This window comes from Panthera pardus, unplaced genomic scaffold (assembly GCF_024362965.1).
Source record: "Panthera pardus isolate Hobbes unplaced genomic scaffold, ASM2436296v1 HiC_scaffold_17, whole genome shotgun sequence".
In the NCBI taxonomy this organism is placed as follows: Eukaryota; Metazoa; Chordata; class Mammalia; order Carnivora; family Felidae; genus Panthera; species Panthera pardus.
The window spans coordinates 86932239-86956177 of record NW_026526732.1 but is presented as its reverse complement, the minus strand read 5'-3'; the positions used below and the strand labels follow the sequence as shown (position 1 = coordinate 86956177).

The 23939-nt window shown below is 35.8% G+C and overlaps 1 pseudogene; it reads right to left on the bottom strand.

The window, feature by feature from the left end:
- Positions 1–21030: 21030 nt before the first annotated feature.
- Positions 21031–22284, bottom strand: LOC109248254 (60S ribosomal protein L12-like; annotated as a pseudogene).
- Between the last annotated feature and the right edge of the window lie 1655 nt (positions 22285–23939).

The following is a 23939-nucleotide window of genomic DNA, read 5'->3' as shown; positions in this document are numbered from 1 at the left end:
AAACGTAAAAACAGACTCTTAACTATAGAGAACAGATGGTTAGTAGAGAGGATGTAAGTTGATAAATGAATAGGTGAAGGGGATTGAGCACACTTATCTTGAAGAGCACTAAGTAATATTTGGAATTCTTGAATCGCGATATTTTACACCTGAAACAAATATAACACTGTATGTTAACTATACTGGAATAGTAATAAAAATTTTTAAAAGAAGAAAAAAATTCAACATATGATGAAGATGGCATCTCAAATCACTAGGAAACATGTAGTCTTTTTCATGAATAACTTAACAACTGATGATTATCATACTTCACATCACATACCAGAATAAACTCCAAGTAAGGCAGAGTGCTACTGTAAACTACGAAGCCATACAACAACTAGAAAAGAACAGGTGAAGGTTTTAAATAATGGCCGGGTGAGTTTTGACTCAAATCCAGATACAATAAAAGTTTGATACATTCAATTACATTAAGAAATACTTTTAAATTACCAAAACCACCATAAAGAAAGGCAAATAACAAATGGAAGACAAGGAGAAAATATTTGCTACCTTATTGTAGATAAAGGGATAATCTCTCTAATATATAAAATTTTCTTAAAATAGATAAAAAAAAAACCCTACAACCTAATACAAAATAAGCAAAAATATAAGTAATCGGTTCATGGAAAAAAAAATATATACAGAGGCCCTCAAATATATAAAAAGTTCAATAAGTTCTCTAAGAAAAATGCAAACTGAAACTACATTGAAATACTATTTATTTATTAGAACAAGACTTTAAAATCTCAATAACATATTTTGTATACAAGACTACAAGAAACAAGTTCCCAAATATTGCTGATGAGAATTCAAAATGACATAGCCTCTTTGGAAGGGATTTGGTATTATCTAGCAAAATTACTTGACACAGCAGCAATTCTCACATGTAGAAATTTAATCTGAAGATACACTTTCACAAATGTGAGGAAAAAAATATGCACAATGTTATTCACTGAAGCATTATTTGTAATAACAAACTATTGGAAACATCCTAAATGCCCAACCACAGGAAAGTACTGGAATAAATTATGGTGCACTCACACATGGAACACTATTTACTGTAAAAACAAAAGATTAAGGAAGAATTCTATGATTTGGTATGAAATGATTTTCAGGCTACATTGCAATTTGGAAAAAAAACAAACCCAAGTATATACAGTATACTGTCTTTTGTATAAGAAAGATAAATGAGGCTATATACATACATTCTTATATTAATATAGATGTGTGTATTGTAAAACAAATACAGGAAGGATAAGCCAAAAATTAATACAAAATTTTACCCATAGAAGGTAGGTGGGAATGCAGTGGAAGAATGTGAGCCTCCTCGGAATATATAAACTTTTGAATAATGCAAATGCTTTGTATATTCAAAATAAAATAAAATTTAAAAGAATTTTAAAAAGATAAATCTAAATGGATACAAATAGAAACACATGAACCTAACTGCATATCAAATTGGCGATGTAATCATATGGAAAAAAGAAATTCATTCAAGTAAATTTTAAACATATTACCTTGACTATATATCATAAATGGGGTTTTCTTGAAGTAAAGAAAAACTGCAAAGAAATCCTGAATGTTGTTTTGTTATTGATAATGGTATCAGTTTAGTAATACTATACATATTTTGTGTATATTGTAGAAAAGGGAAAATTAATGAATATATTGATGTGGTTGGGATCCAATATTTTCACTGTGAAAGAAAAAAGATACTAATTCGAAATGGGTTTAAGTGTTTAGATTTGGATTGTAGCTGTCAGTGTGAACTCCTGACTTAAACATATACATATATTTCTTAGTTCTGTCCACTAAATGGGTTTAAAGAACGACCTCCCATTTTCCAACAACACACCTTAACATTCCAATTTCAGCTTCTAAATACATTCCCAGCTAAAAGAAATCAAGAGGACTTCCTGCAGAAATACCTGATTGTGAGAAGGGATTAAGAAAGTGCAAGGTAAGTCTGGGACATTTTTCATCAGAATCATGGGGACTTATTAAAAGGACCTAAAGCTGTCTTAATAGAATCCCACTTGTCATGCCTGGGACAAATAGAGAACTGAAAAGAATAGCGTAGGTAATGGATTATAACACAGCTAACCAAAGAAAAACCCATGAATCCATAGTAATACCCATAAAAAGGCAGAAGGGTATGAAAGGCAATTCTTTACAAAAGAATGTCAGCTAATTAGTGTAGAAATAATAATAGAATTAGAAATTTTCCATTTTTAAAGCATCAATATAATAATTCATTCAGGCAAAAATCATGAATGGATGGTAAAACCATTGAGTGAAGATTTCTCGGGCATGAAATATTAACATAGACCTTCCAACTTATTATCTCACAGATGACATAGTAATTTCAAAATGTAAGAGATTTCTTTACAATGTAGACATCTGGGGAACACCACCATAACCAAATGGCCAACATTAACATTATCAATAATGGTACAAACTAACATTTTATATTTCCTGATGTGAAGCAGTGGGAAATATATCTCAGTAGTATCCTTGCAAAAATGTTTAACATGAATTATATCATAAAAAAAACAAATTGAAATTTGGGACACTTATAGAAGACAATTGGCCCAAGTTTTTCGTTTTTTTTTTTAAGTCAATGTCATAAAAGGCAAAAAAAGAAAACAACAACAACAAAAAAGGTGAAGGAGAATATCCTAGTCTAAAGGAAGCTGAGTAGAAATGAAAACTACTGAACAAGTGATTCTTTTTTTTTTTTTTAATTTTTTTTAACGTTTATTTATTTTTGAGACAGAGAGAGACAGAGCATGAACGGGGGAGGGGCAGAGAGAGAGGGAGACACAGAATCGGAAACAGGCTCCAGGCTCTGAGCCATCAGCCCAGAGCCCGACGGGGGGCTCGAACTCACGGACCGGGAGATCGTGACCTGAGCCGAAGTTGGATGCTTAACCGACTGAGCCACCCAGGCGCCCCTGAACAAGTGATTCTTGATTAGGTCTTAGAAAAATAAAATAGGTATAAGAGACATTTTAGAATAAGGTAAGAAATTCAAATATAGATTTCAATTTTGATGATATTACTGTATCAGTGTAAATTTCCTTATGAGTGATAATGCGGTATTGTGGTTAGGAAGAGACTATGGAAAGGAAGGGAAGTATCTGTTTGTAGGTGATACATGCTAAAGCACTCAGAGCTGAAGTGTCATGAAGTCTGCAACTTATTCTCAAATGGTTCCAGGTGGCTGTAGGGGAAGAAATAAATAGCAAAAAAAGGAAATGGTAAACATGGCAAAATGTTAATAATTGGTAGATGTAAGTAAAGAATATACGTTTATTGTATTATGCTTTTAACGTTTTTTGTTTGCCTTTTTTAAATAAAAAATTGAAGTAATAAATAAAACAGCAAAAATGATTCTTTTTCTGAGTATGTTTCTACTCTATTGAGAATCCTAAGACAATTTTACAACATTTGCATTCAAGTGGTAAACATTCAAGCATAGCAACATTCCCTTAGAGAATGCAATCAGATTGGCCACATTCCAAATTACAGGAGTGGAATTTACATTTTCATTTTTCTGCTTCTATTTCTCAGTCCTTCACCTCTTCCTTCACAGAAATACTTCAATCTTAAATGCCCCATTCTAGCTAAGGAGGAAAACTGTGTAATAGGATTTCCTAAAGTCACAGAACCTTCCTTTCTTGTCATGCCTCCTAAAAGGTTTTACGTTTTTAAGGAGACTATAGAAAAAATAATAAATGATTCTTACATTGGAAAACTATTTTGAGTGGGGCTAACTCTTCTGTGTCTTAAAACAAAATACTCACATTTGAAGACTTATTGTAAGGCAAGCATTGATGTAAGTATTCTTGTATCTGACTTATTTTTTACCCCAGGTGCAACTAAAGGTGGCTAGATTAGTAATTTTCACTTCAGAAAATCATGAACTACTACCTGGCAATTTATGGTCTTTAGATAGCTTGCTTCTTTAACTTAATTTTTTAGGGTTTTTCCTTCAATGCTCTCATTACTTCTCCAAATGGCAAAATATATGACTTGACGTGTCAAAACTTATGCAAGCTTTATAACTAACCACTGACCAAGGCCAAATTTGTCGGGGGTGGAGGGGTGGGGGGGAAGTGAGCCATCATTTTGTAATTAGAGACCACTGGTCTGACCAGTAAGATGAAATACCAGGAGAGAGACCACACTGCAATTTTTTTCCTTTACCAGTTTTTTCTGAAACTCAATTCTGTTCATCTTCTTGTGAGAAATTAGACATTCAAAACATTATTACTGTAGGGTAATGATTTCTATTCTGTTAAAGCTGACAGCTTCCATTTCTGTAAAATAACATTCCAAAGCATATGGAAAATGGAAAGAAAGTCTCTCTTATTCTCCCTTGTAATATTTATCTTTTTGTTCATGATGGTACCTAACTAAAATTAGAATGTCCATCAAGGCTGGTAGAGCTGTGTGGTCACCAGACACTGGTTTTCTAGGGCCTGAAATTGATATGATTTTTATGACCCATTTTAAGAAAAATCATAAAAAGTTAAATAGTCAAGTACAAATATGAATGCTATGAATGTTATGAATATTTAGAATGAGAAAGAAGTGATGTTTAAGAATAACTTTTAGGGGCACCTGAGTGGCTCCATTGGTTAAGCGACTGACTTTGGTTCAGGTCATGATCTTGCAGTTCACGAGTCTGAGCCCCACATCAGGCTCTAAGCTGATGTGGAACCTGCTTCTGATTGTCCTCTCTCTCTCTCTATCTCTCTCTCTCTCTCTGCCCCTCCCCCATTTGTGTGTGCACTCTCTCTCTCAAAAATAAATAAAAACATAAAAAAAATAACTTTTAAAAAGCTAATACCATAAACAGAAAAATCCTGAAAAAAAATATTTTTTATTAATCAACTGCCCAATGCATATTTTTATTTTTGACTCTAATCTCTTCATCACCTTTTACATGAAATGTCAATTTTGTGATAATTTTTAATAAATAAAATGAGAAGATAGTTTAGTTTTTCACTAAGCACTGCTGATTAAAATTTATAGAATACAATTTTTCAAAAATATTTCTCCTTCCATAATTTGTTATTGGTAATACCATGAAATTTTAGAATTGTTGTCAAATTTGGAAAAATCTCTACCAAGTTTTTTTCATATATGAATGATAGGATTTCAGATCATTATTAAGTACACTTTCAATAGGAGGCAACTGATTACTCAAGGAATCTTCCATGGACTAACTCATTTTTCCATATAGTTCAAACTTCATTTCTCTTTCAGTACCCTCCTAGTTCTAGGACTAGGAATTGTGGGCACCTTTGTGTAACATGCTGAGTAGAGTGGGAGCAGGAAATGGTAGTTTTTCTGGGAACAAATTTTATGCAGAGTAGCTAGCAGTGATTTGACAATGCATGGAATTAACTGTGAATCATTGAAGTGTATTCCCCTGATCTCAACACCACATAGCTGCTCTAAGTCCTCCTGGCAGAAGGGATAGTGTGAGGGTGAAGCTGCTGTAGAAAATAATAGTCTTAACCGATCGCAATAAAATTATCTTACTTTTGCAAATTTTTTTAAAGCATATAACCCTGTGCACATATTACTTGGGATTAATCTTCATTAGTTTCATGGTAAATCCATCTCTGGCCATTACTACAATACAAACAAAGCTGCCCTTTTCTAAGTCTTTAGTAGAATCTGTTGAAAAGCCAATACAAGGATCATGCTTTGTTGCCCTCTCCATCCATCCCATGCCATGCACATCTAAGTAAGAGCAAGAAGAAAAAATATTTTTACTTTTTGGTTAGTGCATCTTTATATTTAAATTTGCTCACATGCAGAGGTAGGGATGAATGAAATTAGAAAGCTTTTTTAGGTACATAGTGGTTATATGGCTTAACAGAACATTGTTCAGAAACTTTTAATTATAGAATCAGTTAAGTATCCAATAATTGTACAGAAAAATATTTCAAAGAACATTTTCAAAAGTAATAAAGGTTTAGGATTTAACTGAAAACTTACTAGGTGGAAGGGACTAATTATGATCTCAAAGGAAATGGGAGAGATTAAATATGATGTCCACAAAGGCAAAAGTATATTAGCATAACACTAAAAAAATCCAACAGAAATATTTGTAAAAAAATAAATAAGGGTAAATACCATTCTGTGCATTCTCCCTCCTCCTAGGGAATTAGTTATTTAGGTAGGGCAGAAAATTTGGTGGGATATTTCCTTTATGAAGGAGATAGCAGGTGGCTGTCTGTTGAAGTGTGAAAAACAAGTAGAATCATTTGGATGTAATTAAAAAATAATTAATCAAATGACAAAAAATACAAGCAGAAAATAATTTTCCTCTTCTCTTGGAAATTTCTCCATGCAGAAATTTAGGAAGATATTGGAATTAGAGGAGACAGTAAACTATGAATCTAAGAAATTATAATTGCTAACAAAAAAAGAAAAATTATTTGGTAATTTAGACAATCAAAAGATTTTTATCTTTCAAAATACATTCAATATAGTTTTCTTCTATTCTTATGGTTTTAAAAATCATTTATACACAAGTCTTCCAAGGAACAACACATGCAATATTGCAATATTTTCTAATTACAGCCCAAAGAAACTAACAAAGATCTTTTTTTTTAACCTGAGCCCAGTAGAGTCTGATAAAAAAGCTTTTTCTTTTCAAAATTTAATTTAAACTCTAGTTACTTAGCATACCGTGCAATATTGGTCTCAGGAATAGAATTCAGTGATTCATCACTTACATACAACACCCAATGCTAATCACAAGTGCCCTTAATATCCATCACTCATTTAATCCACCCCCCTACCAACATCAGTTTGTTCTCTATGTTGAGAGTCTCTCATGGTTTGTTTCCCTCTCTCTTATTTCTCCCCTCCCATATGTTTGTCTGTTTTGTTTCTTTAATTCCACGTGAGTGAAATCATATGGTATTTGTCTTTCTTTAATTTATTTCCCTTATTTTCCATTTTATTTCCATTTCCATTTTCCTTTATTTCCACACTTGTTCCATTCACATCCTTGCAAATGGCAATATTTCATTCTTTTTGATGGCTGAGCAATATTCCATTGTGTATACACACCACTTCTTTATTCCTTCATCAGTTGAAAGACATTTGGGCTCTCTCCAAATTTTGGCTATTGTTGATATTGCTGCTATAAACATCGGGGGTGCATGTGTTCCTGTGAATCTGTATTTTTGTAACATTTGGGCAAATAGTGCACCTAGTAGTACAACTGCTAGATCATAGGGTAGTTATATTTTTATCTTTCTGAGGAAACCTCATATTGTTCTCCAGAGTGGCTGCACCACTTTGCATTCCCACCAACTGTACAAGAGGGTTCCCTGTTCTCCGCATCCCAGAAAACACCTCTTGTTTCTTGTGTTGTTAATTTTAGCCATTCTGACAGGTATGAGGTGGAAGCTCATCATGGTTTGATTTGTATTTCCCTGATGATTAGTGATGTTGAGCATCTTTTCACGTCTCTATTAGCATGTGGATGTCTTCTTTGGAAAAGTATCTATTCATTTCTTCTGCCCATTTCTTCACTGGATGATTTGTGCGGTTTTTGGATGCTGAGTTTGATAAGTTCTTCACAGATTTTGGATACTAACCCTTCATCAGATACGTCATTTGCAAATATCTTCTCCCATTCTGAATGTTGCCTTTTAGTTTTGTTGATTGTTTCCTTCACTGTGCAGAAGCTTTTTATCTTGATGAAGTCCCAATAGTTCATTTTTGCTCTTGTTTCCTTTTCCTCAAAAGACATATCTATTAAGAAGTTGCTGTGGCCAAGGTCAAAGATGTTGCTGCCTGTGTTCTTCTCTAGGATTTTGATGGTTTCCTATCTCACATTTAGGTCTTTCATCCATTTTGAATTTATTTTTTGTGTGTGGTGTAAGAAAGTGGTCCAGTTTCTTTACTCTGCAATATTGCTGTTAAGTTCTCTCAACACCATTTTTTTTCATTGGATATTCTTTCCTGCTTTGTCGAAGATTAGTTGGCCATACGTTTGTGGGCCCATTTTTGGGTTTTCTATTCTGTTCCATTATCTATGTGTCTGTTTTTGTGTCAGTACCACACAGTCTTGGTAACTACAGCTTTTTAATATAGCTTGAAATCTGGAACTGTGATGCCTCCAGCTTGGTGTTTCTTTTTCAGGATTGCTTTAGCTATTTGGAGTCTTTTGTGGTTCCATACAAATTTTAGGATTGTTTCTTCTAGCTCTGTGAAAAATGCTGGTGGTATTTTTATAGGGATTGCATTAAATGTGTAGATTGTTTTGGGTAGTATAGACATTTTAACAGTGTTTGTTCTTCCAATCCATGAGCATGGAATGTTTTGCCATTTTTTTGTGTTCTCTTCAGTTTTTTTCGTAAGTGTTTTATGGTTTTCAGAGTACAGATCTTCTACCTCCTTGGTTGGGTTTATTCCTAGGTATCTAATTGTTTTTGGTGCAGTTGTAAGTGGAATCAATTCCTTGATTTCTCTTTCTGTTGCTACATTATTGGTGTTTAGAAATGCAACAGATTTCTGTAAGTTGATTTTATATCCTGAGACTTTGCTGAATTCATTTATTAGTTCTAGCAGTTCTTTGGTGGAGTCTTTTGGATTTTCTACATAGAGTACCATGTTGTCTTCAAATAGTGAAAGTTTGACTTCTTTCTTGCTGATGTGGATGCCTTTTATTTATTTTTGTTGTCTGATTGCTGATTGCCTATTTTACATAGCAATGGCGACAGTGGACATCGTTGTCTTGTTCCTGACTATAGGGGAAAGACTCTCAGTTTTTCTTCATTGGGAATGACATTATCTGTGAGTAGATATGGCCTTTATGATGTTGAGGTATGCTCCATCTACCCTTACTTTGTTGAGGGCTCTTTTTGATTTTTTCAATGAAGGGGGTGTTTGTGTGTGTGAGAGAGAGCTTTCATACAATAGACTGAGAATCTGAAAACTTATGTTTTATTTCTACTTCTGTCACAAACTAGTTCCTTTGTTGTAGGAAAATTACTTAAGTTGAGCCTCAGTTTTTTTCACCTGTGTAATGAAGATTGGAATATATAATATCTAAGATTTCTTTAAGTTCCAACATTCTATGAGTCAATGTGTGTCTGATGCAATATTCTTTTACTCAGGTGAATGGATCAAACAGAATTTAGTCTACTGAAAAATGAATAATAAAAATCAATTAATAATAATAAACATAATAAAATAATAAATGATAAAATAAATTAATATCCATGATATTAATGAAACTAGTTTGTGAGTACTAATGACCCTAAGATTATATTGGGCTTTTGCCTAATGCTGCCATAGCCTATTTGCTGACAAATTCCAGATTCACATAACCAGTATAGACCCATTTGCACTCCAACTTGTGTAAGGAACTGACTACATAACTATTACTTGTATATTTCTCAGATATTCATATTTAGGACATATAAAGTCAAATTCTGGACTCTGCCTCTACACCTCTTAACTTGGAAATAACACATTCCATTCTACTTCTCTCTATGACCTACCTGATCCCAGTAGCTTGAATGGGAACTACAGCATCTGCCCTGACTCCTCTTCTGCATACCACTACCATTCAAGCCTGTGAGTCCTGTTTTTCCTCCCTCCAAACTATGTCAGGAATCAGGTCACCTTTCTTCATTTCCATTGTGAGCATCCTAGCCCATACCACCCTATTTTCTCACTTGGGCTTTTGTAATGGTTTAGTGGCCTCCCTGCTTCTACCTTTATTTCTTCACAACTCCCATTCTCCTCCCAGCATTCAGAGTATGCAATAATGTTATTATTGTTATAAAAGTGATAAAAGACATGAATTATACAGAAAGGTACAAAGAACAATGTAAAAACTCTCCTCAAACCCCACCATTTGGAAATATTGGAAGAATATTACTGTAAACATCTCTTTATACATCACTTTAGATAAATGAATAGAGAGAAATTATTTTATAAAAAGAGGTACCATTTAATAGGATATCTTTCTACTTTTAGATTTTTAATTTTCTGAATTGGTTGGTCATGAGAGTTTGGGTTATCTATGTTAAAAACTGTGTATCGAAATGGGGAAGATGGCAGCGTAGGAGGACTCTGGGCTCACCTCATCCTGCTGATGGCTTAGATTCCACCCACATCTGCCTAAATAACCCAGAAAACTGCCAGAGGACTAGCAGAATTGACTCTCCGGAGCCAAGCATAGACAAGAGGCCCACGGAAGAGGGTAGGAAGGGCAGAAAGGCGGTGCACACTACACGGACTGGTGGGAGGGAGCCAGGGTGGTGGAGGGGCAGCTCGCCCAGCAAGGCAGAGCCCCCGAGTCTGGCTTGCAAAAGCAGAGGGGCTAGACTCTGTGAGTTCTGACAGCCAGTGGGACTTAACATCTGGAATGTTAAAAGTCAACAACTCTGCTCGGAGAGTGGGGAGGGCGAGAGGACACCGGGAGGGAGAGTTGCTGAGCCCTGGAAACAGCTCAGCTCGGCGGGGAGCAAAGGCACTGGCAAGCACCGTCTCCCTCTCCCATCCTCCAGCTGAAATTCCAAAGGGAACTAGTTCCCCTCACCAAACTTGCTTGCACCATGCAAACACCAAACGCTGTGCTTCTGTGGATTCATTTCTCCCACAGGTGTGCCTCCCTCCTGGTGCTGCAGGGCCCCTCCCACAGGGGAACAGGGATGGCAAAGTGAGCTAAGCCTGCCCCTTCCACCCCTGTGCACCTTGCGGATCCACCCCTGCTAATACCCAGATCCCATTGAAGCAGCACCACAAGCCAGGCAGTGTGCAAGTAGCCCAGACAGGAGCCACACCACTCCACCCCTGGGAGAGGGGAAGATAAGGTACACACCAGTCTGACTGTGGCCCCAACGGTGGGCTGGGGGCAGACATTGTGTCTGACTGTGGCTCCGCCCACCAACACAAGTTACTCCAGACAGCACAAGGGAGGTGCCCTGAAGTTTGGAGCCACTGAAGGGACTACCCAAGATGATGAAATGGAAGAACTCTCCTCAAAAGAAACTCCAGGAAGTAGCGACAGCTAATGAATTGATCAAAAACGATTTAAGCAATATAACGGAACAAGAATTTAGAATAATAGTCATAAAATTAATCGCTGGGCTTGAAAAAAGCATAGAGGACAGCAGAGAATCTATTGCTACAGAGATCAAGGGACTAAGAAATGTCATGAGGAGCTAAAACATGCTATAAATGAGGTGCAAAATAAAATGGAGGTGACCACATCTCAGATTGAAGAGGCAGAGGAGAGAATTGGTGAATTAGAAAATAAAATTATGGAAAAAGAGGAAGGTGAGAAAAAGAGAGATTAAAAAAATCCAGGCATATGAGGGGAGAATTAGAGAACTAAGTGATGCAATCAAATGGAACAATATCTGTATAATAGGAATCCCAAAAGAGGAAGAGAGAGAGAAAGGGGCTGAGGGTGTACTTGAATAAATCATAGCTGAGAACTTCCCTGATCTGGGGAAGGAAAAAGGCATTGAAATCCAAGAGACACAGAGAACTCCCTTCAGACATAACTTGAATCGATCTCCTGCACGACATATCATAGTGAAACTGGCAAAATACAAGGATAAAGAGAAAATTCTGAAAGCAGCTAGGGATAAACAGGCTCTAACTTACAAAGGGAGACCAATAAGACTAGTGGCAGACCTATCTACTGAAACTTGGCAGGCCAGAAAGGAATGGAAGGAAGTCTTCAATGTTATGAACAGAAAAAAAATATGCAGTTGAGAATCCTTTATCCAGCAAGTCTGTCATTTAGAATAGAAGGAGAGATAAAGGTCTCCCCAAACAAACAAAAAAACCTGAAGGAATTCATCACCACTAAACCAGCCCTACAAAAGATCCTAATAGGGATTCTGTGAGTGAAATGTTGCAAGGACTACAAAGTACCAGAAACATCACTACAAGCATGAAACCTACAGACATCACAATGAATCTAAACCCATATCTTTTAATAATAACACTGAAGGCAAATGGACTAAATGCTCCAAGCAAAAGACACAGGGTATCAGAATGGATAAAAAAACAAGACCCATCTATTTCTGTCTACAAGAGACTCATTTTAGACCTGAGGACACCTTCAGATTGAAAGTAAGGGGATGGAGAACTATCTACCATGCTACTGGAGGTCAGAAGAAAGCTGGAGTAGCCATACTTATATCAGACAAATGAGACTTTTAATTAAAGGCTGTAACAAGAGATGAAGAAGGGCATTATATAATAATTACAGGGTCTATCCATCAGGAAGAGCTAATAATTATAAATGTCTAAGTGCCAAATACGGGAGCCCCCAAATATATAAAACAATTCATCACAAACATAAGCAACCTTATTGATAAGAATGTGGTAATTGCAGGGGACTTTAATACTCCACTTATAACAATGGGTAGATCATCTAGACACAGGATCAATAAAGAAACAAGGGCCCTGAATGATACATTGGATCAGGTGGGCTTGACAGATATATTTAGAACTCTGCATCCCAAAGCAACAGAATATACTTTCTTCTTGAGTGCACACAGAACATTCTCCAAGATAGATCACATATTGGGTCACAAAACAGCTCTTCATAAGTATACAAGAATTGAGATCACACCATGCACACTTTCAGACCACAATGCTATGAAGCTTGAAATCAACCACAGGAAAAAGTCTGGAAAACCTCCAAAAGCATGGAGGTTAAAAAACACGCTACTAAAGAATGAATGGGTCAACCAGGCAATTAGAGAAGAAATTAAGAAATATATGGAAACAAACGAAAATGAAAATACAACAATCCAAACGCTTTGGGACGCAGCGAAGGCAGTCCTGAGAGGAAAATACATTGCCATCCAGGCCTATCTCAAGAAACAAGAAAAATCCCAAATACAAATTCTAACAACACACCTAAAGGAAATAGAAGCAGAACACAAAGACACCCCAAACCCAGCAGGAGAAGAGAAATAATAAAGATCAGAGCAGAAATAAACAATATACGATCTAAAAAAACTGTAGAGCAGATCAATGAAACCAAGAGTTGGTTTTTTGAAAACATAAACAAAATTGATAAGCCTCTAGCCAGGCTTCTCAAAAAGAAAAGGGAGATGACCCAAATAGATAAAATCATGAATGAAAATGGAATTATTACAACCAATCCCTCAGAATACAAAAAAATTATCAGGGAATACTATAAAAAATTATATGCCAACAAACTGGACAACCTGGAAGAAATGGACAAATTCCTAAGCACCCACACACTTCCAAGCGCAAACAGGAAGCAATAGAAAACCTGAACAGACCCATAACCAGCAAAGAAATTGAATCAGTTCTCAAATATCTCCAAACAAATAAGAGTCCAGGACCAGATGGCTTCCCAGGGGAATTCTACCAGACATTTAAAGCAGAGATAATACCTATCCTTCTCAAGCTATTCCAAGAAATAGAAAGGGAAGGAAAACTTCCAGACTCATTCTATGAAGCCAGTATTACTTTGATTCCTAAACCAGACAGAGACCCAGCAAAAAAAGAGAACTACAGGCCAATATCCCTGATGAATATGGATGCAAAAATTCTCAATAACATACTAGCAAATCAAATTCAACAGCATACAAAAAGAATTATTCACCATGATCAAGTAGGATTCATTCCTGGGATGCAGGGCTGGTTCAACATTCACAAATCAATCAATGTGATACATCACATTAATGAAAGAAAAGAACCACATGATCCTGTCAATCAATGCAGAAAAAGCATTTGACAAAATTCAGCATCCTTTCTTAACAAAAACCCTCCAGAAAGTTGGGATAGAAGGAACATACTTAAACATCATAAAAGCCATTTATGAAAAGCCCACAGCTAATACCATCCTCAATGGGGAAAAACTGAGCTTTTTCCCTGAGATCAGGAACACGACAGAGATGTCCATTCTCACCGCTGTTGTTTAACATAGTGTTGGAAGTGCTAGCATCAGCAATCAGACAACAAAAGGAAATCAAAGGCATCAAAATTGGCAAAGATGAAGTCAAGCTTTCACTTTTTGCAGATGATATATTATACATGGAAAATTATAATCTTTGACAAAGCAGGAAAGAATATCCAATGGAAGAAAGACAGTCTCTTTAACAAATGGTGCTGGGAGAACTGGACAGCAACATGCAGAAGAATGAAACTAGACCATTTTCTTACACCATTCACAAAAATAAACTCAAAATGGATGAAGGACCTGAATGTGAGACAGGAAACCATCAAAACCCTAGAGAAAGCAGGAAAAAACTCTCTGACCTCAGCCGCAGCAATTTCTTACTTGACACATCCCCAAAGGCAAGGGAATTAAAAGCAAAAGTGAACTATTGGACCTCATCAAGATAAAAAGCTTCTGCACTGCAAAGGAAACAATCAACAAAACTAAAAGGCAACTGACAGAATGGCAAAAGATATTTGCAAATGACTTATCAGACAAAGGGCTAGTATCCAAAATCTATAGAGAACTCACCAAATCCCACACCCAAAAAAACAAATAATGCAGTGAAGAAATGGGCAGAAAACATGAATAGACACTTCTCTAAAGGAGACATCCAGATGGCCAATGGCCACATGAAAAGATGCTCAACGTCGCTCCTCATCTGGAAAATACAAATCAAAACCACACTCAGATACCACCTCATGCCAGTCAGAGTGGCTAAAATGAACAAATCAGGAGACTATAGATGCTGGCGAGGATGTGGAGAAACAGGAACCCTCTTGCACTGTTGGTGGGAATGCAAACTGGTGCAGCCGCTCTGGAAAACAGTGTGGAAGTTCCTCAAAAAATTAAAAATAGATCTACCCTATGAGCCAGCAATAGCACTGTTAGGAATTTACCCAAGGGATACAGGAGTACTGATGCGTAGGGGCACTTGTACTCCAATGTTTGTAGCAGCACTCTCAACAATAGCTAAATTGTGGAAAAAGCCTAAATGTCCATCAACTGATGAATGGATAAAGAAATTGTGGTTTATATACACAATGGAGTACTATGTGGCAATGAGAAAGAATGAAATATGGCCCTTTGTAGCAACGTGGATGGAACTGGAGAGTGTGATGCTAAGTGAAATAAGCCATACAGAGAAAGACAGATACCATATGTTTTCACTCTTATGTGGATCCTGAGAAACTTAACAGAAGACCATGGGGGATGGGAAGGAAGAAAAAAAGTTAGAGAGGGAGGGAGCCAAACCATAAAAGCCTCTTAAAAACTGAGAACAAACGGAGGGTTGATGGGGGGGTGGGAGGGAAGGAAAGGTGTGCGATGGGTATTGAGGAGGGCATCTGTTGGGATGAGCACTGGGTGTTGTATGGAAACCAATTTGATAATAAATTTCATATTAAAAACAAAACAAAACTGTGTATTGACATCCTGCCATGGTAAATGAGGATTTAGCTCAGTTACTCTTCCCTAAACTCTCCCCTCTCCCTCCTGCCATCATAATTATTTCACTACTCTTCTTCATTCCTCTTTGGATCACACTTGTGCCCCTCAAAATATACATTTTCCTTTTATTTTTGTCCAGTAGTAACAGATAATCTATCTTGACTCCTTACCTTGTAAAGTGAGGTCTTCAGTTCCTTACTCTTGGAAGCATCACTTTTACTTTCACATTAACAATACCAAAAAAAAAATGCCTTCTGAGCTATAACCACAGTTAAATTTCCCATGCTTTGCCTTTTCTTAGGTCTTAAAAGTTGAAAAATCAATAAGCATTGCTTTGCATTACCATAACTATGTAAATAAAGTTCATTGCTGAACCAAGCAGTGATTACATGAGAGCATGTACTTTTCATGTTCAGTGTCCCTCTTAAGCAAATTTCTAATTGCTTTCTATTTTTTTCTTTAGTCAATCCTCAGGTTTGTTCTGCATTTCAAGGATACTATCAAGTCTATGGAACATACCCCACTGCACATACCTTTTATCTTTTTTACTGCATACTTATTTCTGGACCTCACTTTGAGAATTATTTTGCCACACATTAGTAATGTTAGGTCTTCTCTTCATTACTGTCCGAGGTTAGATTGTTTCCAATATCCTAGGTCTTGCTCATTCTTAGTTTCTTGTTTTCTCTGACCCATCTTAAGGAATCTTGTAAAGATGGATGCATATGAGAGAAATTTTCTGAGTTCTTGGATATTTGAAAACACTTTTATTCTATCATCATACTTGGTTAATAATTTGGCTAGGTAAGGCTTTTAAGTTCAAAATCAGCTTTCATCAGAATTTTTAAGGCAATTCTGCCTGCATTCTAGCAGTCTGTACTGTTACTTTTCCTTTCCGAAAACTTCTAGGATCTTCTCCCTGAACTTGGTGTGGTAAAATCTCTCAATATTATGTTTAGAAATGGATGTTTATTGCACTCATGCTGTACATTTCCTGGCTTCTCTCAATCTGAAAACCTATATCCACCATAAACTGTGGTATGTTCCTTTCTATTATTTCTTTGATGTTTTTCTCCTCTCAAATTTCTTTGTTTTCAATAGTCACATACTAATTTACTAACTGTACCTTCTTGCTATTTCATTGTTCCCTTTTCATAGATGCTATCCTTGCTATATGCATGTAACATCTTCTAACATATTAGTATAATAACTAGAATATTTAAAAGTTCTTTTCCATTCCTTAATTTATCTTTCTTTCTCTTGGGGTATCTTACCAGGTTTATCTTAGTCTTATTCTTTAAATATTTTCCCTCAAGTGTCATGTAATTCATAGCTATTCATTGTTTTAGAATAATGGAAAAGAGAACTAGAAGTTATACGTAAGTGGCTTCCTTAAAAAGTGAGTGAGTAGTGATCTTGCCCTTAAGTTGAAAAATCCTAAAATGAGAAGATAGGTTTTATCCAAAAGTGTCAACATTTCTACTTTAGGTTTTCCAAACTATTAAATTTCTTTAGAAAAGAAATGTTTAGTTTTTATTTTCTTGGTGTGGGAATGCTAAGAGTAGGTGAGTGACTACTTTTTCTTTACATATTTTTTTAAAGTAAGTCTTTATTTTCAAGTGTTTATTTATTTATGTAGAGAGAGAGAGTGAGTGAATGAGTGCAGGAGAGAGGCAGAGAGAGAGAGGGAGAGAGAATCCCAAGCAGGCTCTGCACTGTCAGTGTGGAGCCATACGTGGGGTTAAATTTCACGACCATGAGATCATGACCTGAGCCAAATTCAAGAGTTAGATGCTTAACCTACTGAGCCATCCAGGCGCCCCATACATATTTAATTAATTCTTTTAATTTTTTTTAATCAGCCCTAGTTCTCTATCCCACCCCTGTCATACCTGGCTTCTTCATGGCCAGAGCTCTTTCTACACTTCCACCCTTCTATCTGCTTTTTGGACTCCAGAAACTTACTGAACTATTTTGTCAAACACTGTCCCTTTCCTTGTTCCCCTGGATCTTATACTTGTACTATCATTTTAATCCAGTCTTGGTAGAAAGAGTTGATCAACATATGTTCTCTGTCTGTTGTCTTGAACCACTATCAGGATCTACATTCTGTTTTTCATAAAAAGTAACTTAGTTTTGCTTGACATTAAGACACTAAAGTTAATCATTTAAAAGCTTTATGGCATTTATATTTTGCTTTGTAACCTTAGTTCTGTTTTCTTTGTTCTATGTTTAAATGGATTTAATGTCTATCACCATTTTTTTTTATTAGTTTTTCATTCCTAAGTTCTAAATTTTGATCCCCTCTTGTATGGATTTTATTTCAAAGGTTTATTTAAAAAAATACTTCTAGGTGCTATATTCCCTAAGTTCTTTCACACTAGAGCAGACAATGTGTCTATTGCCTTTCAACCTAAAGAAGCACTTAACTGATTATAGAAAACGTAGGTCACACTTTGTTGTAATGCTGTGACATTACTGTCTTCTGGTATTCAACATGGCAGAAGTCACCATATGCCATGGTGTCTCTATTCATTTGATTGGCTAGATTCCATTCTTGAGTCATTTTTTTGCCCCTCAAGAAAGTGAATGCATGTTATTATTTTTTTCCTTTCACATTCAAGAATATCTGTTTGTAGCCTTCAGAGCTGAATGGAATATTAACTGGATGCAATATTTTTGGATCACATTTATTTTCCTTTACAGTTTAGTAGACAGTGCTCCATTGTCCTCTCCCCTGGAGTGTTGCTCTGGAGAAGATTAAGGCCAGTCTCCTTTTGTTCTAGATTATAGCAATTTGTTTCTAGATGCCTAAAGAATTTTTTCCTTATCCTCTAAATTCAATAATAACAGGAATATGATTTAGAATGGATAGTGTTCAATATTTTTGTCCTGGAATAGTATATAAACTTCTGAGTCGCAGAGCCTCTTATTCCTACAGTTCAGGATTATCTTTCTATTTGTTATTGAAACAGGTTTTCTGATTCATTTTTTTGAGTTCTTTAACTCAGAGACACTTACCATCCTTGTGTAATGTCATCTTTTTCACTCTTCCATAGCTATTATCTTCTATTTCCATTAATCTTTTTATCTTTTTCCTTTGATTTTACTGTGCTTACCTCAAGCCTTTTCTTTGTGTAAGTAATTTATTTTTCAGCCCTGTCCATTCAATTTTCTTTCCATATGTAATTTGTTTATTAGTTTTGTAATGGCATTATTTTACTTTCAGTTTGTGTCATTTTTTTTCAATTTTATTTCATTCTGTGTTATTATCTTACATTTAAGCTCTTATTTTATTTATGTTCTTAATATGCTTTTCTATGGTATGAAACACTGGTGAGACATTTTCCTGTGTTTTTTAGACTCTGGTTGCTATAGAATTTCTTTTGTTATTTTTTGTTCTGTTTGCATAGTTCTTATGTCATTATATTTTTGTGTTGTTTATATTTCCAATGAATCCTGTATGTAGACTTTGTTTTTGCCCTGGTATAATCTGGTAAATTCTCCGGAAGTCTATCCGATATTCTCTGAGTCTTTCCCTACAAAATATGGTTTGAGACCTGGTTATTGAATTATTCTTACTTCTCAGTGGCCTGAGGATTTTGGAAGATGGGTAGGAATTGGGAGACAGCTGAGCTGGGACTGGGTATAGCCTATTTGTTCAATTATTCTATACTTTTACTATTTGATTCATGGTTGTTGTTGAAGTGTTCACATCTACTACCCTTCTGGATTTGTCAATTTTACTTTGTAATCCTGTCAGTTTGCTATGCCTAATGGAATGTTACATTATTAGGTGCCAAATTGTTTTATTGTCTTGGGAATTATTCTCTATTTTTTGTAGTTCAACTTACTATGAAATCTACTTAGCTTTTGGAAAGTTTATGTTCAAATTTTCTTTTTGGTTTGGTGTTAGGTATACCTTTTATAACCACATGTATCTGAATTTATATCATCGTTACTCCATCTAATAATCATACTGAGAATAAACTGAGAGTTGATGGGGGAAGTGGGTGATGGGCATTGAGGAGGGCACCTGTTGGGACAAGCACTGGGTGTTGTACGGAAACCAATTTGACAATAAATTTCATACCAAAAAAAAATAAAAATAAAAATAAATGATAATTTCTTTTAATGGGTGAGCTTTATTTATCACATTCACTTTGATATCTTATGCATTTGGGCTTATTTCTACCACCTCCTTTTGTATTTTCTGCTTATCATTCATTTTCCTTGTTTTTTTTGTTTCCTGCTATCCTATCTTTTGTTGGATTGATAAAGTGTTCTAAATTTTTCTTTTTCTTCCTTTTTTCTCTCTTCTTTTTCCTCCTCCAAATCCTCCTATTTGTCCTCCTTTTGATTCATCTAGTTTGGAAGGTATTAAGATTGTTTCTATTTATAAATTGGTTATCTAGGGTTTACCTTTTAAATTTTATGTAGAGCAACATACAGAAATGAGCACATGCATAACAGTACACCTCAATGAATTTTCACAAAGTAAATATACCTGTGTAAAAACCCAGATCAGGAAGTAGAACACTACCAGTACCCCAAGACCCCTATTAATGTCCCATCCCAATTTTCTCTTCTTCCCTTCCTAAGTTTAACTACTACTCTGTCTTCCTTACCATAGATTAGCTTTGTCTGTTTTGAACTTTATGTATATGGAATAATAAAATATAACCTCTTTGTGTATGACTCCTACTACTCAATGCTATGTTGTTAGACCCATCTATGCTGTTGGATGTAATGGTGACTCATTTGCTTTAATGTTGTAGACTACCCCATTATATGAATACACCACAATTTATCACCCATTATGCTGTTGCTGGCCATTTAGATTGTTTCTAGTGTTTGGCAATGATAATTAATGCAATTTTAAATATTCTTGCTCCTGTCTTTCAGTCATCATTAGGTTGGGTATGTTTGTAGTAGTGAAATCTGAGATTGTTAGGTTATAGGCTACACATGCATTCAGCTTTAATAGTTACTACCAGTCTTCTGAAGTGGTTGTACCAATTTATATTTCCATTTATAGTGCAAGAAATTTCTTGTTGATCCATATCCTCACCAATATGTAATATTACTAATTTCTTTAGATTTTGCCGGTTCTTATGAGTGTGTAGTTATAGTTATACAATTTTTCAATTCCCTGATGACTACTGATGTTAAGTACTTTATATACTTGTCATCCATTTATTCTCTTTCATGAGTTATTTGTTCAGTGTTCAAGTTTTTGCCCACATTTTAATGGACTTTCTATTTTTATAATGCTTCACAGGAATATTTTACATATTTTGGATAATAATCTTTGTCAGATAAAATATAAAAGTATTTTCTTTAGTTTGTAGTTTTCTCTTTTATTCTTTTGCTGGGGTCTTTAGATAAACAGAAGTTCTTAATTTTGTCTCATTTATCAACACTTTTCTTTAGAAAGTTTTTCCTATCCTGAAGTCATGAAGATATTCTCTGTTTTCAATGTGATGGGTTTTTGTTTTGTTTTGGTTTTTTGGTTATCAAATGATCCTTTATTGAAATATTTTCCTTTATAGGTTTTAATTAGCTGGGCATTTCACTACACCACTACTGATGTCATCTATGATATCACAAGGGTGGCAACCATCACATTGCAGCCCACAGACTGGGCAGTTCCCAGGATTTCTTTAATGGTTCCAGAGAGTTCTCTGGCTAGAGATTAGTGTCACATCTGTTGACAACCCCATCAAAAGTGGTATTTCCACTGTGTTTAGCATTTTTCCACTTCTTTCTGCCTCTTGGAAGTTCCTTGAGGGCTTTGATAATCAGGGCAGAAAAATGAAGAAATCAGGAGACTATAGATGCTGGCGAGGATGTGGAGAAACAGGAACCCTCTTGCACTGTTGGTGGGAATGCAAATTGGTGCAGCCGCTCTGGAAAGCAGTGTGGAGGTTCCTCAGAAAATTAAAAATAGACCTACCCTATGACCCAGCAATAGCACTGCTAGGAATTTATCCAAGGGATACAGGAGTACTGATGCATAGGGGCACTTGTACCCCAATGTTTATAGCAGCACTCTCAACAATAGCCAAATTATGGAAAGAGCCTAAATGTCCATCAACTGATGAATGGATAAAGAAATTGTGGTTTATATACACAATGGAATACTACGTGGCAATGAGAAAGAATGAAATATGGCCTTTTGTAGCAACGTGGATGGAACTGGAGAGTGTGATGCTAAGTGAAATAAGCCATACAGAGAAAGACAGATACCATATGTTTTCACTCTTATGTGGATCCTGAGAAACGTAACAGAAACCCATGGGGGAGGGGAAGGAAAAAAAAAAAAAAAGAGGTTAGAGTGGGAGAGAGCCAAAGCATAAGAGACTGTTAAAAACTGAGAACAAACTGAGGGTTGATGGGGGGTGGGAGGGAGGGCAGGGTGGGTGATGGGTATTGAGGAGGGCACCTTTTGGGATGAGCACTGGGTGTTGTATGGAAACTAATTTGACAGTAAATTTCATATATAAAAAAATAAAAAAAAATGATAATCAGGGCAGAAGCAGAAGGCACCATTTCAATCCAGGAATGTTTGTTCTGAATGGTCACTTTCACTGTAATCCTCAGACCCTTCCAATCACCTGGTGTCTTAGCAATATCATCACCAACCTTCTCTGTAGACAGGGCCAGGGCCGATGGCGCTCCCTATGAGTACACCTCTAGTATATGACTTTGATCTCATTGGGGTCAAACTTAGGAAGCATGGTGGAGGCACCTGGTGTCAGATGAACCTACTGAAGAAAGCTGTACCTTCGCCTCCCCCTAGCTGAAAGCCTAGAGTCTATGTGATATTTTATTATTACCATTCACATGGACATATATACCCCACTTGCCCCAGAATTGAGTTTTGTATCTTATGTGAAGTAGGATATCAAGAATATTTTTTCCATATGGATAACCAATTGACCTAACATCATTATTTAAAAAAAAACATTTTTCTCATTATTTTTTATACTTTATAAGAAAACAAATGGTCTCGCATGTGTCTATTCTCTTCCGGGTGTCTATTTGTCTAATCTTGTGCTAATACCAAACTGTCTTAACTACTGTAGCTTTGCAATACACCGTGATAACCCTTAGAGCAAAGTTCTCCAATTTTGCTATTCTTCAAAATTGATTTGTCTTGTCTTAGTCCTTTACATTTCTATATATAGATAAATTAGATAATATTTTTTAATTTCCACAAAAATACTTTAACATTCATAGCATACAAGCTATAAATTAAGCATAGATAAAATTAACTAATTATAATTAAATTATAACATAGGCATTAACTCCTCGACATTGGCCTTTGAAATGAGTTTTTGGATTTGACTCCAGAAGCAAAGGCAACAAAAGAAAAAATAAACAAGGAGGACTATAGCAAACTAAAAAGCTTCTGAACAGCAAAGGAAATCGTCAACAAAATGAAAAGTTAATGTACTGATTGAGACAAAATATGAACAAGCCGTATATATGAGAAAATATGTGCAAGTCAAAATATCCAAAATATTTAAAGAACTCATGCAACTCTGAGCAGAGAATTTGAAAAGACATTTTTTTTTCCAAAAAGACATGTAGATGGCTAACAGGCAAATGAACAGATGCTCAATATCACTAATCATTAGGCAAATGCAAATCAAAACCACAATGAGATATTATTTCACATCTGTTAGAAAAGCTAGTATCAAAAAGACAAGAAAAGGGGCACCCCGGTGGCTCAGTCGGTTAAGTGTCCAACTTCGGTTCAGGTCATGATCTCATGTTCGTGAGTTTGAGCCCCATGACCAGCTTTGTGCTGACAGCTCAGAGCCTAGAGCCTGCTTCAGATTCTGTGTCTCCCTCTCTCTCTTCCCCTCCTCTACTTCTGATCTGTCTCTCAAAAATGAATAAACATTAAAAAAAAATTAAAAAGACAAGAATTAAGAAGTGTTGGTGAGGATAAGGAGAAAAGGGAACCCTTATGCCCTGCTGATGGGAATGTAAATTGGTATAGCCACTGTGAAAAACAGTATGGGGATTCTTCAAAAAATTACTAAAACTACCATATGATCCCGCAATTGTACTTCTAGGTATACCTGAAGGAAACAAAAACACTAATTTGAGAAGATATATGTACCCTCATGTTCACTGCAATAGTATTTATAATAGCCAAGATATGGGAAAAACCTCTATGTCCTTTGACGGATGGATAAATAAGATGTAGTATATGTATACAATGGAATGCCATTCAGCCATATATAAAAGAATGAAACCTTACCACTTGTGACATCATGGATGGACCTGAGAGCACTAAATGCTAAGTGAAATAAGTCAGACAGAAAGACAAATATCATGTGGTCTCACTTATACATGGAATCTAAAGACAAAACAACTGTGGGACACTTGGGTGGTTCAGCTGGTTGAATGTCTGACTCTTGATTTCGGCTCAGGTCATGATCTCACAGTT